We start from the raw sequence: 17,918 nt of genomic DNA, 5'->3' as shown, positions 1-17,918 counted from the left end.
GGTGACCCTTCCCTTAAGTGGTCTGTTCACCCTCTCTGCTGCTTATATTGAGCCAAAATTAATAGGTAACATCTTTCAGACCAGGAGTTCGCAATATAAATATACTCTTGTTTCTAATAGTAGGTGAGAGTGACCCAGTTCTGAAGCTCCACCCACATTCATCCTACATGTGCATCCTTGGTTCCTTGCAGTTCTGGTTGCAACAACTGACAAGTTGTTGAAATTCAAGTCATGAACAAAAGGACAAATCGAATCGTACATTTCCGCCGCTGATTAATCGTACAGACACTGCCCATATTATCTCAAATTCTGAACCGACTCTCATATATACAGGTCCGAAATGGGCCAGAGCTGCGTATCCACTAGGCTTGTCTGGAAGGGTAGTAATTGGTAAATCACCTGGAATATCAACAACAACGAGCGAGCCATCATGTGTAAACCTTGTTGATTTTACTCAATGAACGTTTGCAATTCTGGCAAAGAGGTTTGAATTAGCACCTGAGGCCTGATAGCGAGATATGAAACAATCTGCATTGCCCAAGGTCTGTGTTAGTCATTAGTGGACATTGGTCAAGTAGTTTATTTTCCTCGCTTTTTCTTTTTACCACTACCACCACTTGTACTCGTTAATACAACCACAACTAATGATGTCAGCAGGGGAGAAAAAGACAGAGGAACAGAAAAAGATAGTATGTATGTATGTATGTACGTACGTACGTATGTATGTATGTATGTATGTATGTATGTATGTATGTAACGAGGAAGGCAGGTACATAAGCTGTTAGCAATATCGTGATTGAATGCGGGTCTGAATATGCCTGGGAGTGGGTATGCTTACAATGCAAACCTACAAACAAATTGTAAGTTCTTTGAAGAAAAATAAATCCGTATACAAATGCAATTAGCTTTTCAGACAGCATCTTAAAGGCTTAAAGCCCCAATGCCTCCGTTACGTGAAAATGTCATATATGTCAAATCATCTGAATAATACCGGATCTTGAAATGTATTGGTCCGAAAAATCATTGGGTTCCATTAAAACCAGACAACGTCGACGTTGCGTCACTTTATCAGCCATGTAATTCTCCACCGAACTGTGATTTCCCGCCAGTTTCCATATGTGTAAGAATTAGTCCAATATTGACCAGCAACATCCGTGGGTCAACTGATTTCATTTGAAAGCTGACACAAGAGATTTGATGACGTCACAATTGTAAATGCAAGCTGTTATGTCGGATTGTCTTCAGCTGTATATTCCAGCGCGCCAGCTGACCACCAATATTCACCCGAGTTTAATTTGTATCTTATGCACGCTTTTTCTTCTCAGATCCTCTAAAGAAAAACATGCCTACCTCTCTTCATTTACTCTCGAATAAGTTTTGTGCCCCACGTGCGAATGTTGTTGTTGTTATTTAGATTAGTCACTAACGGAATTTATCGAATGTGTATCGCCGCATCACATACTTTTGGAACACTCGGGAAAATGGCTGGATTACGCGCGACTTCGTTGATTGAATTAAGGGGTGGCACATCTAGGTTCTAAACTGAATATCTGAACATCGTTTAAAGCTAACATTATGATCATTTCAAAGAATAGTTTATGTCAGGTAGCTTTTTAGCAAATGATTTCCTTCCGTCCAAACTTTAGTTAGATTAGGAGAATGGTGAATTTATGATAAACAGCGGCATTAAGCCTTTACATTCGGGTATGTTTACCCAAACTGCTATAATGGGAGTTACGTCATCTCTCTCTCTCTCTCTCTTAACAATACTATATCGTAGAACCTTCTTAATTTTAACACTGATAGGTACAACAACAAACACACTGGGGTCAGGGTATTGACCGAACCGAGTAAGGAGCGCATGATGGTGTGATACCAATGCTACGTGGCTAACGCGAGGTAGTACTGGTCACACCTGATCTCCCCAAAAGGGCGGTCAATAAATAAGAACATTACGAACACAACAACACCGGGAACATAAGAACGCTACTAACAACTACGAGATAGTAAACCACACACAGAACATACACTCACACAATTTATTTTAACTTTGATTGTTTTCCTTTTATTTTCTTCTATGCTTTCTATATATATAAAATAATTAGAAACATGGTAGGAGACAAAAAAAAAACTCGCATTTGTGAGGAGCCATGTCTCTATCTAGTCAATAAATTTTTCTTAGATAGCCCTTCTACAATAATACAACTTGAATAAAGATATGATCTCTCAAAATGCCGTCCATACAAAAACACAAGCACACATAACAATATAGCAGTACACATATAACAAACACTGGACACCATGATCTTTGGCAAAGATCACTAATTAAAGAAGACTCGATAAACCATCATAGGTTTACCAAAAATTTGAGTTTATATAGAAAACACTAGTTTAGGGTGGTGCATAAACCCTAATCAAAATTCTAAAAATTGTACCAAAATTGTAAAACAAAAATTTACACATGCACAATCACAGTTAATGGAACAACATACAGATACAAAAACATTTAATCTCTTGGCAATAGGCGGTCATCTCTATGATGATTCTGAGAGGGATCGCGTCAATAAAGAAAATAAGTCGAAAACAAATATTTTGTGAAATTTAATTAAAGTGCGTACAATTATTGAAGATAATACCCAGAAGAAAAAAAAACTTAACTACTGGAACCTAATAACCAACAAGTTAATGAACAGTTTAAAATGCACACGCGGCCACGTTAAATTTCGAGATCGAGACCGAACATAAGCAGTTGCATATGATAAGGCAAATTGGTCGCAAGCTTGCAGCTGAAGGTTCGAACCCAGACAGGGTTGATTAGACTGCTATTAAGAGTTATAGCATCGCTCTTCTGTATATGTGTGTGAACAAATAAATCGAGAACTGCTTTCTGAAATTCGATGAAAATTGGTACGATTATTAAGAATAATATAGGGAATAATTATTAAATTCTGGAAGTTGTTAACCAACAATTTGCCTTAATTAACAGTTTAAACTGCACAAAGTGCGCTGCACCCATGTACGTTAATTTTCGATATCAGGAGAAATCACCAGTAGCCGCGTGTTTTTAAGTAATCGTGTTTCAAGCCGGCAGTTTTCCCAGGCCTAATCGATATTTGGGAAAGATGCGCTCGAACGGTCGACAGATGGTTCTATCAGTCAGTCAGTCACAGAGGAAGTGTTCTAGACATCGCGCAGTGAAAAATAGTCACTGAAAGGGTGAGAACCAACTTCGTTATGAATAAAATTGTTTGACATTTTAAGCCCAAACTAGCTAGTCATATTTGACATTTGCGTACAACATGAAGTGGGAGATAAGTGATGACAGTTTGCTATCATTCAGGTCATCGCACAATAACTAGACCGTTGATATAATGCTTTCATATACACGGGTATATTTTTAACCGCCTACTATGTTTGAAACAAAACATGAAATTTAAGCGGAGAGTACTTTTGATTATATATACTAAGCTATTTGCGAGTGAAATATTGCACAAATAAAACTACGCCCTCTCCCGCTCTTTTCCACCGTCCATTTTTTATTTTGACCTCTTTTTAATCTTTTCTCAGTTAATGTGTGTATGAAGCTCAGTGTGAACTATATATGCGTGCATATTTGTATTCATGTACTGAATTTAATGTACAATCAGCACAATCCTGATATATAGTTTATGTATATAAAAAAACAACCACCACACCAGCAACAAAAAAAAAAAAAAAACGACATACAAATAAAGATCATGACAAAAAGGGTAAAACTATTACATTGAAATGTCTTGATATACTCATCATTCTTTTAAGCTCCCCAAAACCTCAGACGGAGGGGCCCCTAGTGGCCGAGTCGTCTAAAGCGCTCACTGTTAAGTATCACTGCCATCTTACCTCTGCGTGGGTTCAAGTCATGGGTTCAGCCAGTATGGGGACGCGAGAAAGCGTGCCAGTAGCTGCTTCCCGTGTTTAGGTGGTTCTTTCTGGTATTTTCCCGGGTTTTTCTTCCACCATTGATACTGGCAGCCATTTATAACCTGTACTGTGCTGAAAATGGCGTTAAATCCCTAACAACAACCTCAGATGAAACTTAATCAAGGGACGCATACCAACAATTAAAGGTTGCTTACATTACTAGTCTCCTCTTACAACATGCAGGACGGCGTGTCGGGTCTGTGTTATTCACGGAACCCACATGGGGTTAGGATTGGGGGGGGGGGGCGTCAGACATATGGGGTTGATTTCATTTCAAGAAGAAGAAAAATGGACAATATGCGGGAATCATTCTAAAATTCTGAAAACGCAAGGAGTAAAAATAGCATTAGCATGGATAGAAAAGGTGGGTAGGGTACAAAAGGTATTTACCGCGTGACTGGAGTTTGCCAACGCTATCGATATTCCGTAGCTTGACAACGATGTTAGAATAAGGTAACATGTAATAATCACATCACCGTTTATATGCCGTATATCTATAAATAAAGCCAGTAAACTTCCACAGACAGTATCATGAACTGATTAAAAAGTTACTCAAAATTTTATCTGCAACTAGACCAGTGGCGTACTTAGGATAAATTGCGCTCAGGGCGACGATGATGGCCCAAATGGGTTTGGGCACCGCAAGACATCTGGCTCCCAGGGCAACAGCCCCGTCCCCTTCCCTTCTCGTTTTAGTACGATACTGTCTGCATCTGAAACACTTTCAGCTCTTAGACAATGTAATTAGGTATATTTAAAACCAATGAAAGGATTATCTGATTATTACCCAAAACAACTAATGGTTTTATAATCATATGTAGTAACTACTGACAGGTGATACGTATTAAATATATATCCATAGGGAGAAAACAAAGTCCTTATTACTGTCATTCAATCCCAGGAAATCTATATTTTCATTGTATTTTATATTTTCATACATCAAAGAGATTCCGAGCTTACTTATGCAACAGAAGTTTATCTCATCTGCACAAGTTGAAATCCATGGAAACAATATCTTGTTACTATGATAAGTATTTTCAATAAGCATAAATATATATATTGTCAAAGTCATTCAATTTATTTAAATAATGTACTATATATGTTAGTGTAATCACAAACGTCTGTTGTTGTTGTTGTAGGGTTCAACGCCATTTCTCAGCACACGATAGGCTATACATGGCGGCCAGTATTAATGGTACAGGAAAAACCCGGGAAAACTTCGGAAAGAACCACCGACCCACGAGAAGCTACTGACAAGCTTTCTCACATACCCACATTAGCCGAATCCGAGACTCGAACCCACGCAGACAGAGGTGAGATGGCAGTGATCCGTAACGGAGAGCGCTTTAGACCACTCGGCCACTCGGGGCCCCCACAAAGGTCTGTCCACTGGATCTAAAGTTTGTCTAATGTGACGGTCTAAAGTCTTTCTACATTGTCGGTCGAAAGTTTCTCTACACTGTCGTCTAATAATGTTTGTCTATAGGTCCGGTATGTTTGTCTACAGGGTCAACAGTTTTTCTACACTGTAGGTCTAAAGTTTGTCTACAGGTTCAGTCTAATGTTTGTCAACAGGGTCAGTCTAAAAATTGTCTACATATCTACAGGTCAAGAATTTGTCTATAGGATCCACGGATCTAGAGTTTGTCTACATAGTCAACAGGTCTAGAGTTTGTAAACAGGTCTAACCTTTATCTACAGGCCTGTAAACAAACTTTGACCAGTCTACAGGTCTGACGTTTGTCAACAGGTTCGGTCTTAAATTTGTCTACTGGGTCTAAAGATTGTCAACAGGGTCGGTCTAAAGTTTGTCTACATATCTACAGGTCTAGAGTTTGTCTATAGGGTCCACGGATCTGGAGTTTGTCTACATGGTCAACAGGTCTAAAGTTTATAAACGGGGTAAACAGGTCTAAAGTTTGTCTACAGGGTCTACGTGTCTAGAGTTTGTTTACAGAGTCTACAGGTCTAACGTTTGTCAACAGGGTCGGTCTAAAGTTTGTCTATGGATCTACAGATTTGTCAACAGGGTCGGTCTAAAGTTTGTCTACATACCTACAGGTCTAGAGTTTGTCTACGGGTCTAATGTTTGTGTACAGGGTCGGTCTAAAGTTTGCTCACATGGCCTTAAGTTTGTCTTACAGGAGAGAAACAACAGTCATTTATCAAAGAAATCTTGGTTAATCCTCTATACACAATTTACAAGGATGACAAATCCGTTGCTGCACCTGAATCTTGTATAATCATGCTCACTGTTCAAAAGCATAGTTTGGATCATAACATTTTACTTATATTTCTCAACGGGTGTACCGTGTGGTGTGTTGACAATAATACAGTTATTGAAAACTTGCATAATGAATTTTAAGAAATATTACATTGTGAAAAATCACACACATTTTCGATGTTGTACTATGACCTAGAGATGAAATCAACAGACATCGGTATCAAATATTGAATGATTGGGTCCTGGATTTAAATTACTGTTACTTGTAACTGCAAACATAATAAATCAACCAGTCTCATATACACAATATTTTGTATGCGAATACTGCTGATTTAAACATATATCAATATATCAAATGTAATTAAGAATAATTTGATGTCTTTTGGAAGAGAAGATCTTTATAATCAATGGCTAAAGAAATAAATACATGATTACAAAAGCTCTAAAACATTTTAATAATTCGGATTAGCGTGGTTCTGTAACTTTATGTTCTATAGGGAAATCTTTAAAACAGTCTTAAACAGGGTCTAGATTTTGTAGACTACATGCTACATTTACCGAGAAACGTATACTTGCCACTGATCAAGTTTTGGACTTCTAATCAACAGCTTCCCATTGGAACTGGTCGATAATAAAATATACAACTAAGGTAAAAAAAAAAACACCACCATGTAATTACTGTCTGAAATATCGGGGCACGTGCCACTCTTCGTGTATTTGTCTACATTTATTTTATAAAAGAGTAAGAATGTTAAAACCCTCCCACTAATGTAGAACTTATATTGTAAAACTGAAAAAGCAATTTGCTATACATAAGTGGACAGTTCTTTGTAATCTGTCAAAATTTGTCACTTTATAATGAAAATAATATTTTAAATTATGCTTCATCTGATTATAGATTTGTATTTATACTATGCATTACAATTGCTTACTGCCATTTATGCAACCAGTGACACGGGTATTTTTTTTTCAATTATGGTATTTGACTTATTACTTACTTTGCTAATATACTGATCACTATTAGCCTACTGCTTACACTTGTAAATCATTATGCTATTTGTAATGTCACAGTTCGCCTTGTACATCACTGCTATTTGTAATGTCACTATTCAACTTATAAATCACTGATATTTGCAATGTCACTATTCAGCTTATAAATCACTGTTATTTGCAATGTCACCATTCAACTTATAAATCACTATGATATTTGCAATGTCACTATTCAACTTGTAAATCACTGTGCTTTTTGTAATGTCACTATTCAACTTATAAATCACTGATATTTGCAATGTCACTATTCAACTTGTAAATCAATGTGCTATTTGTAAAGTCAATATTCACCTTGTAAATCATTGTGCTTTTTGTAATGTCACTATTCAACTTATAAATCACTGATATTTGTAATGTCACAGTTCGCCTTGTAAATCACTGTGCTTTTTGCAATGTCACTATTCAGCTTGTAAATCACATTGCTATTTGTAATGTCACTATTCAACTTATAAATCAGTTATTTGTAATGCCACTATTCAACTTATAAATCAGTGATATTTGCAATGTCACTATTCAACTTGTAAATCACATTGCTATTTGTAATGTCACTATTCAACTTATAAATCAGTTATTTGTAATGCCACTATTCAACTTATAAATCACTTTGCTATTTGCAATGTCACTATTCAACTTATAAATCACTGTGCTTTTTGCAATGTCGCTATTCAACTTGTAAATCACTGTGCTATTTATAATGTCACTATTCAACTTATAAATCACTGTTATTTGTAATGCCACTATTCAACTTGTAAATCACTGTGCTTTTTGTAATGTCACAGTTCACCTTTGTAAATCACCGTGCTTTCTGTAATGTCACTATTCAACTTATAAATCACTGTGCATTATGTAATATCACAGTTCACCTTGTAAATCACTGCTTTTTGTAATGTCACAGTTCACCTTTGTAAATCACTGTGCTATTTGTAATGTCACTATTCAACTTGTAAATCACTGTGCTATTTGTAATGTCACAGTTCACCTTGTAAATCACTGTTCTATTTGTAATGTCACGTTTCAACTTCTAAATCACTGCTTTTTATTTCACGTTTCAACATGCAAATCACTGCTATTTGTAATGTCACGTTTCAGCTTCTAAATCACTGTGCTATTTGTAAATATCACATTTCCACTTGCAAATTACTGTTTATAATGTCACGTTTGAACATGTAGATCACTATGCGATTTGCAAGGTCATGTCTCAACTTGTAAATCATTGTGCTTGTAATGTCACATTTCAACTTGTGAATCATGGTACTATTTTTAATGTTACATTTCATCTTCTAAATAACTGTGCCATTTGTAATGTCACATTTCATCTTTTAAATCACTGCTATTTGTAATGTCGTTTTCCATCTGTGTGTCACTTAAATGTTATGCTATACATATCTGTCCTCCATGGTCCACCAATGTGTAGCTCAAGAGATTTGCCATGCACATCTCATGTTTTCTTTTCTTTAAGTTTATGAGAAACAATTCCCACCTTAAAAAAGATAACGATTTGTCTGGGGTCTGCATTTGCCAACAATATGTTTCTAGCTAATATAAGTCTATCAATTTTGATTGATTGACTGATTTTTTTAAGATCGAATATATTACCGTTTGCAGAATTATTACCATCCTTCGATTTTGTAAGCGTTTAATCAATATCAAATATTAGTCCAGATAACAACATTGTACTTTTATTTTCCCACATGTAACCAAACCCAATTCGACATATAACCAAACACAATTCGACATGTAACAAAATCCAATTCGACATATAACGAAACACAATTTGGCATATAACCAACCCCAATTCGACATATAACTAAACACAAGTCGACCAAACCTAATTCGACATATAACCGAATACAATTCGACAAAGAAGGGTATTAAAGGTATATCCAACTCACAGAGACAGATTCGTATATGTATATTATACCAAATACTGATACAAGTATCCAGTGCCGGATTTAGGACAGGACTTTCAGGGCCCAAATCACTGAAAATATTATGGCGCCAATCCCCTATCCATTCCCTGTTCCTAAAAAATGTGAAACTAAAAAACAAAACGATAGTAAAAGCTATTTTAAAAAAGGGTTCATTTTGATTTTCTTTTTCTGTGCACTTGTTGGGTGGGTGCCTAAGGCAAATGCTTAGTGTGCAAGACGGGTAATCCAGCCCTGCAGGTATCACATGATACCAACACCTGATGCAGGTATTACACGAGACCAAATATTGATACATGTATTACATGATACCAAATGTTGATATAAAGCAGGACCGGATTACCCAATTAAGCACAATAAGCACGTGCTTTGGTTACTAGCCCAAAAGGGGTACCAGAAAAAAATTCAGATTAACTGTTGATGATAAAATTGAAGAATTATAACCATTTCCATCTGCATGTACGAGTATTTTGATTTGGAATGATTGCAACAATGGTGTTTTCTCACCTTTCTAGCTTTAATACATTTTTTAATTTCACATTTTGTAGGGAGGGGGCACCATAATATTTTCTATGCGCAGTGAAAGGCCTTAATCCGGGACCGGATATATGATACCAAATATTGATACACGTTTGTTGAATACCCCTGATTAGATTGGGTATGTTGTGTCTCGAATGGTGGGCGAGTTGAATATATGTACCGTCGACATGCGCTTTTCGAAACAGCATACATTGTTTGGAATGTATTATATCATACCACAGGTTGACAAACGTACTTTCCCATCGTCACTCAATCACGCAATCTCTGTCTCTCTCTCTCTGTCTCTCTCTCTCTGTCTCTCTCTCTCTCACTGGACTTTACCGTCCTAAATATACCCACAGTGTGCTTCAATTGTAGACTAACTTGGTTGATATATGTATACAAATCGTTAAATAACTGCATTATCTGATTAATTTAGCAGGAGAGAGAGAGAGAGAGAGAGATTGGCGGTAGGATGGACTACGTACCTGGTTCAAAAAGTTTTCGTTATCAGTAGTAGAAAACTGCACAATAAAGTCGGAAGCTAGGTGTCGACGATTGGTTTGTTTGGGTTTAGAGCCATGTACATATTCTCACTACATAAAACCGACGAATCACGGTCTGTTCACAAAACACACCCACTCGTTTATACGATTGCACGTGTCCAGATCAAGTAATATGCTATATTGAACATAAGGATGATATAAACAGTTCACTGTTATACAGTGGAACAGACTTTTTTCTAGAGGCCACTAGCTGCATCTCACATATAATCCTTTTAATTTCCTGTACGTTAATACGTCCATGTTAACTCCGGATCTTTGCATGATTTAACAAATAAAGAGAGGTGAATAGTTCAGAGGGTAATCGAGTGCAAAACAAAGCCGACACATCTTTTTCTGTCACGATTGTTTGTCTTTGTTTTCATTGGTTCCTCGCCGCTCACACGAGTCTTTATAGTAATTTATCAAGCGACTGGGGTTCTGTAGGGAAGAACTCTTCACGTAATTGTATTGATTTTGAGATTGGAAGTTCTGAAGAAATATATCGGACAAACTTTAGGTCTGAACGAGTCTTCCTTAAGTGTATGGGCACCGACTATGTGGCAGTACAACTGAGACAATTGCGTACCATTTAGACTCGGTACAGACGTCTTGCCTTGTTTATGTGCACTATTTAAGTTGATTATACTTAAAATATGTGGGTAAAAACAAAACTTCCCAAAAATACTTTTCATTTGCATACTGTCGAATTTATCGACTCATTTCGACATGGCTAAGATTCAGAATGAGCCTATCCACGTGCTTCTTCTTTAAGTGGATTGAAATGCAACTTAACTACAAAACCATAAATAGAGAATCTGCGACCTTCATTCTGTACCACTTATACTGAATCCAGATCTTGCAAACGTTGACATGGAATAACGAGAAAAATACACATCCTTAATCAGTGATTTCGCTCTTGACAAATTATACTGCTTCAACAAAATTCAATACAGAGATGTGGTTCGTGCCGACATGTGTATTCATTTACCCAATCATAACAAGACGTCTCTTGAAAGCGCAGCACATGACATCAGTAACATGCTCAACAATGAGGTACAGCGTTTAAAAGCTCGAAAACGGAGGCAACAATCAACAAAATCAATACGCCAGAAAGAAAAAGAATCAATCCCTGCCCAAAATTCATCTTGCACATTCAAAGATAGTGATGACCCTAATTCAAAACTGGAAGACGACGAACTATATGAAAATAGCATTAATACATATTGCGATACCCTGAACGAACAACAGAACAAACCAAGTACTGGAGACGACAGTATAACACATGTGAAACAGACATATAAAACCTCAAGCAGTAATTCAACGAACCCGGAAGAAAAACACCGAAGTTCAGCTAATGAGTATAAATGTAGCTCTGACAGTAAAGCAATAGGCAAGTCAAAAACAAAATTTAAAAATATGACAAGGTGTAACATTTGCATGTCTTGGTATCATGATACTTGTATTGGTATTATCAGAAGAGACCCAGTAGGATTCTGGCTCTGTACTCTATGTAAAAGAAAATACCTAAAGACCTTAGAACAGAGGTGGGCAAACTTTCCAGTGCAAGTGCCGCATACACAAATGTACACCTTGTCGCGGGCCGCATAGTTCATTAAATAAAATAATTAATATTTGAAATAGCAAAAACAAAAGGTTTTTCTAAATAACATCTAATTAATTTTCAGTTTGTTAATATGTTGTTAATATTTGAAAACTTAAACTTCAAAAGTAGCACATTTATTTGATAAACACAGTAACATAAACAGAGTCAGTGCGAATGATGACCTGTTCCTAAACCGCATGAAAACCCTTGGCGGGCCGCATGCGGCCCGCTGGCCGTAGTTTGCCCACCCCTGCCTTAGAACGATTCAGACTTCGAAAAATGAAATGCATGCTTGTACAACGGTCGTTTTATACCAAACAAATTCTGTCAAACAGTATAGATTTCAAAAAAATTGCAAACATAAAGACCAAATATCCAGCATCACGAAACGCATGGTTGTGTATGACAAGTCAACCTCAATACAACTTGAAGAAATCAAACAGCAAACGCTAGATGCCAAACTTTAAACAAATAAGAAAACGGCTGTAATGTTGAACAAAACACAAAATGTAATCGAATTGATAAAAACTAATACAAAATGCCTAAAGTCATTTAATGAAACGCCTACTAGTCAGACAGACAGGAGTCAGCCAAGAACTGATAAACCAACAAGAGCTAAGGAAAGATATGAACATTTTCAAACAGATCAAAGTCGACTTAGTCATTCTACTGCAAAAACAACAAAGACACTGATTACATGATCACCTCTCCTGAAAGGAATCAACACCAGAGGACTTTCACGCGAGGTATATGTCATACCCTGGTGCCACCTATGACAGTCTCAAAAGAGAACTGAACAAACTTGAACTAAATAAAGACCATCCACTTGATGTACAAGTAGGTGAAAATTACGCCATTAAAGATCTGGAATTAAACCAGTTTGAAGTCAAATACATGTCCCTCATCAAGCAGTTGCTAGTCCAGGTAGACAAGGTAGTTATATCAGGCCTTATTCCAAGACGTGACGTGGATATGACGCAATATGATGACATACTAATAAATATTTGCAAATCCCTCAATCTACCATACGTATTGAACCACGGCACCTTTTCGCTAGCGTCAGGTCAGCTACCATCTACTTTCTTTCACTCTGACCTGATCCACCTGAAAGATGCGGGCACAGCAAACCTATTGAAAAATATGCATGATGTTACTCCTGTACTCAAAACAACACCTACCAGTGGGATTAAGCACTACCCAACTGCGCAATACCAACATAAGCAACAGAGAAGCCCCAGACTTGCAATGCAAGCCCGTAATGGGTGGGAACAGAAACATCAACATAATACACTGAGTACATGGCATGGTTATCGAGGCAGACTCGATCGTGATGCAAGGTCATTGTAAAGAGACCCTTCGACCATACAACAGTACGCACATGACAGACGTTGCGTACCTAACTATAATTATAACCATTAGGTACGTCCATCTAGGTACAATGATTATAATACATATACCTCAGTCAGTAATAAGTATAATGTTTTTGGAGATAATTTGTTCCGACTGTCTCTCTGTCCAAAGTACTAATTTAAATTATACATGCCAAGGTTATAAGGTCTCTTCCTCAGACTCGGGAATAACTAATACATCTGTCTTACAGTCTTCATTCCTACAACGAATGGAAAAAATGTAAACTGTACATATTTTCGTCTGAAAAAGAAAGGTTTGCAACTTATGAAACCCCAATGTAGACAAGTCTTACCAAAAAACGATGAACTAAGACTTACGAAACAAAATGAACCCATCCTTGCAGTAATTTGACTATGCGAACGTTTCTAGATTGTAATGTACCCGACTGTGCTATCTCTGTTAGCAACTTTTCTTTGGAAAGACGAGATCGACCACGACGCATAGGAGGAGGGATAGTTATGTACGTTTCAAATTACTTAACATGTAACAATTTGGCACTGAAGAAAGTAATCAAATTCCTTCTTCATGTCAGGCCCCCATATTAGTGAAATAAGATGCCCAGTTTCTTTTTCAGATACCTTAACCGATCATAATGTATTCACTTTTCCTTGCAAATGCAGCCCTCCCCAGGGTTCGCATACTACCATGAGATCGGGAAAAAGTCAGGAGATATGGTAATTTTTTCCTGACCATGAAAAGTCCTTGAATTTGTAAATATTGATGAAAGTCAGGGGAAAAACACGGGAATTTTCCACCACCACTTGAAGCTTAACTGATTTCGAAATTTCTACTATAGAAACATTATGGATCGAGTTAAGTTTCTTCAGGAGTCAATCTATCGATATCTGCTCTGCTTACCGACCTCCAAACTCCCTCTCCTCATGAACTGATCAATTTGATCTAAAGCGCTCACCGTTACGGATCACTGCCATCTCACCTCTGTCTGCGTGGATTCGAGTCTCAGGCTCGGCCAATGCGGATATGTGAGAAAGCTTGCCGGCAGCTTCTCATGGGTCGGTGGTTCTTTCCTGGGCTTTCCCGGGTTCTTCCTCCACCATTTATACTGGCCGCCATGTATAGCCTATCTTGTGATGAAAAATGGCGTTAAACCCTATAACAATACAAACTGACCAATTTGAACATGAGTTAGAGGCTGTTTTATCTTCCAACAATGTATTAATTATTATGGGAGACTTTAATATCGATTTCCTCTCTGATACTAACATTCAATGGCTACATATGATACAACTGCACAACCTTACACAGGTTATAAATGCTCTAAAAAGCCACCTTATCTATTAATATATTCCTTGTTGCGAAAGATTAAAGTGGCTTTCTTTTGCGTATGTTCCACAGGACAGTTGTTTGTTGGGCGGGGGAGGGGGAGGGTAGAGGAGGAGGAAGAAGGTTGGCTATAGTGTAGATATGTGTCTACCAATTCCATGATCCATTCATCAGTAAATACCGTTGTGCCAAAAATGTCATAAAACCACGTACTCCTTCGTAAAGAAAATTCTTCCCGGCGATAACTTTCTTTTTAAAGTTGCATTTTCTTTGCTAAAAGAGAAGTTTAGTGTGATTGTTTTCCCTCATATAAGCGAATCTAAATTTGCTAAGAAATTATTTTTTTCTAAAGTAATGATATTACGTACGAAGAACGTACATTTCTTCGCGCCCAAAATGAACACCATTTTAGATGTTGGCTGTTTGACATTATGCAATTTGCTAAGAAATTATTTTCTTCTAGAGTAATGATATTACGTACGAAGAACGTACATTCTTCGCGCCCAAAATGAACACCACTTTAGAAGCTGGTTGGTTTGACATCATACAATTTTGAGACTTTAGCTGTACTTTAACATAAAAATGTCACAAGCTGTCTGCGTACGTTTTTGTGGATTTCTTTGTTGGTGTTTGTGCTTAATGGTGACTTTTGTAAAAAGAATATGCGCTTACTTGGCAGCTCTAAATGATTTTTTAATTACATTATGACATTATGGATATGATGTCATTTGTTACAGTCTATCATAGCGCTATGAACTCGGGGAGAAATCTGACGCAAAAAAGTGGATGATACTTTTGTCTCTTAATAAATAAAAGAAAAGAAAGATTCTTATACAATTTTAATGATCGCAATAAGTCCCTTGAAAAAAATTGATTAAGTCAAATATTTACGACCCATCGAAAATTGGACGCAGTGTCTGGTACGAAAGACAAACGTGCTCTCAACAAGTATCGTACTGAAATCGCTTGTTCATTTGATACGAAGTACATTTCATTTTCATTCTGTGCAAAATTTGATGGGGGTGGAGAAGTGATTGAAAAGCAGTGACAGGGTACTATTTCCCCCCACTGTTGTAGTAATAAGATACAATGACTTGAACTACGCCCATGTCAGGAATGATTTCCAACTATGTAGTATCAATTCGCAGTATCTGCAATGTTGTTTAACAGTGTTTCGACTGAGTAACTTAAGCTAGATCAGGTGGCACATTGGCATCGATGTATGAACGTGAAATGTGTTCATGCGTTACAGTTAGGACTCAACCAAACAAATTTGGTCCAATATGGCGTGTTCTGATAAACAGTCGTACCAATTTTTTTTTAAAATAAAAATTGGTTCAGACGTGCAGGTGGATAAATTACAAATTGGCTCTCAATATGGTTGCTGTAGAAGTTTCATCTTTGTTAGGGACGCAATCCAGGACAGAATTTTGACCCTACATATTCAAGAAAATCTCCAAACAATTTGAATAAAAACCGACTCAGCCAGCAACCATATGAATTTTACGGATACTTGTAAGGAGTAGGTGTCATTGTGACACGTAACATTATTAAGATAATGTATGAAATTTTACACGAAATTAAACCCATAACCTGTGTAAGTTACAGTACTGACCTGTCTGGTTTAGGCTTGAGTGCTTCTTAATGAGGTCCGTTTGATAACTGTGTCAGGTTAAAGTGTGAAGCTTTTGTCGTTTATCAAGAATACCCAGGGCCATACATATATTTATGGTCAGCCGTATGTATACACGTGTCCAACATTAGTCAAAATAGCGAATAGTAGTTCACACTGCAGGGACCTATTTGTCAATAGGCGAGAGCAGATTATGCTTTCCATCAACTAGTAATGGTGGCTGGATGTATTAGGTGAATACACGAAGTTCCTATCCTATGTAATGATTGTTGTTGTTGTTGTTGTGGGGTTTAACGCCATTTTTCAGCACACGATAGGCTATACATGGCGGCCAGTATTAATGGTGGAGGAAGAACCCGGGAAAACCCCAGAAAGAACCACCGACCCACGAGAAGCTACTGGCAAGCTTTCTCACATACCCACATTGGCTGAATCTTAGACTCGAACCGCCGCAGACAGAGGTGAGATGGCAGTGATCCGTAACGAAGAGCGCTTTAGACCACTCGGCCACTCGGGGCCCCCTATGTAATGAAGTGGTATGCAAAAAAATTACTGTAAAGGTTGTCCTAAAACCATGTCAGCAGTTAGTGTCTGTTTGTAATATGATATGGCTAAACTCCGAACGCGGCAAGAGAAGGAATGTTAGTTCGTTCCAGGAAATTATGTAGAACCTAGCTTGCATTATCTTATTTCAAAGGGAAATAGCTTCCGCGTCAGAACGACAGAACTTTGGATAGAAATATTCCACAGTGAATAGAAGGCATCACTGGTGGATTAAAGAATCCACGCCTGAAAGAACATCAAAGACCAGTGGGAACAGAGTGTGTTGCTGTACAAGTCAACTCGAACCAACAAGCTACATTGATTCTGGCGGGTGGCCAGCAACCACCTCAAGTCATGCAGTCATTCTTGACAATCTAGTTCAAAACGCTCGATTGTATGGTGGGATTTGTCATCTCTATATAAACGGAACTACTAACTGTATTTGCAAAATAACTTTTGGTAATTAACTTCTAGTAGAAGTGTTTTATTCAAGTGTCTTGTACAAGTTTATTTCGCTGATCTAATTAAATAAATTCTTATATTCTGTATATGGGCGCTCGTGTTGTTCTATTTTATATCTCTACCCAGATCTCCATTTATTTCATCCATTAATTTCATATTTTTTAATTATTATTTCACTCCATCCGGGTGATCGTCTAAACATCGATATCCACCACTACCAACCAATAACACGGCCATTAAAACAGGCAAAAAGAGATTTTACAACCCATCTACAAAGGAATCACAATAGGAGCCACTCTGAACAGAATTTTATATCGTATATCCTGACAACATTCCTACCAATTTTGATCTAAAATGGATCAGCTGTTGTAGAGAGTTGAAAATAAGTTGTATAACTAGTTGATAAATAAGTCATATCAAATTCTAGCGACCATACAGGGCAAAATTCTGATACAGAATACACTAAGAAGTATTCCTACCAAGTTTGATCTAAACTAGGCCAGAGGGTTATGGAGAAGATAAAATAGGTCTTCAATCTGATGTAATATGGAAACTACACTGTTGCTATAGGAGCCACCCAATACAATATTGATAGAGCATGTCATAACAAACATTGCTACCAAATTTGACTGAAACTGGCTCAGCCATGCTGGAAAAGTCACACAATCAGGCCTTCCACCTGATTGTTAAGGAAGCCAAATCATTAGTAGTGGACCCAACCTGTGTTCAATTTTATGGAATGAATCCTAAGAAACAC

The 17,918-nt window shown here is 37.3% G+C and overlaps 1 protein-coding gene across 1 annotated transcript in view; it reads right to left on the bottom strand.

Annotated features, from left to right (window-relative positions):
- The window catches only part of LOC149795015 (carbohydrate sulfotransferase 15-like), a 106,595-nt gene extending 96,054 nt beyond the window's left edge, over window positions 1-10,541 (bottom strand). Inside the window, exon 1 of the mRNA XM_089964680.1 lies at window positions 10,170-10,541. The gene's annotated coding sequence lies outside the window, so the exon portion shown is untranslated. The remainder of the gene's footprint in view (window positions 1-10,169) is intronic.
- Between the last annotated feature and the right edge of the window lie 7,377 nt (window positions 10,542-17,918).

This window comes from Sinohyriopsis cumingii, chromosome 7 (assembly GCF_028554795.1).
Source record: "Sinohyriopsis cumingii isolate HCF-2022 chromosome 7, ASM2855479v2, whole genome shotgun sequence".
Lineage (NCBI taxonomy): Eukaryota > Metazoa > Mollusca > Bivalvia > Unionida > Unionidae > Sinohyriopsis > Sinohyriopsis cumingii.
Note: the sequence above shows the minus strand (reverse complement) of the source record. Positions and strands in the feature narration are given on the sequence as shown.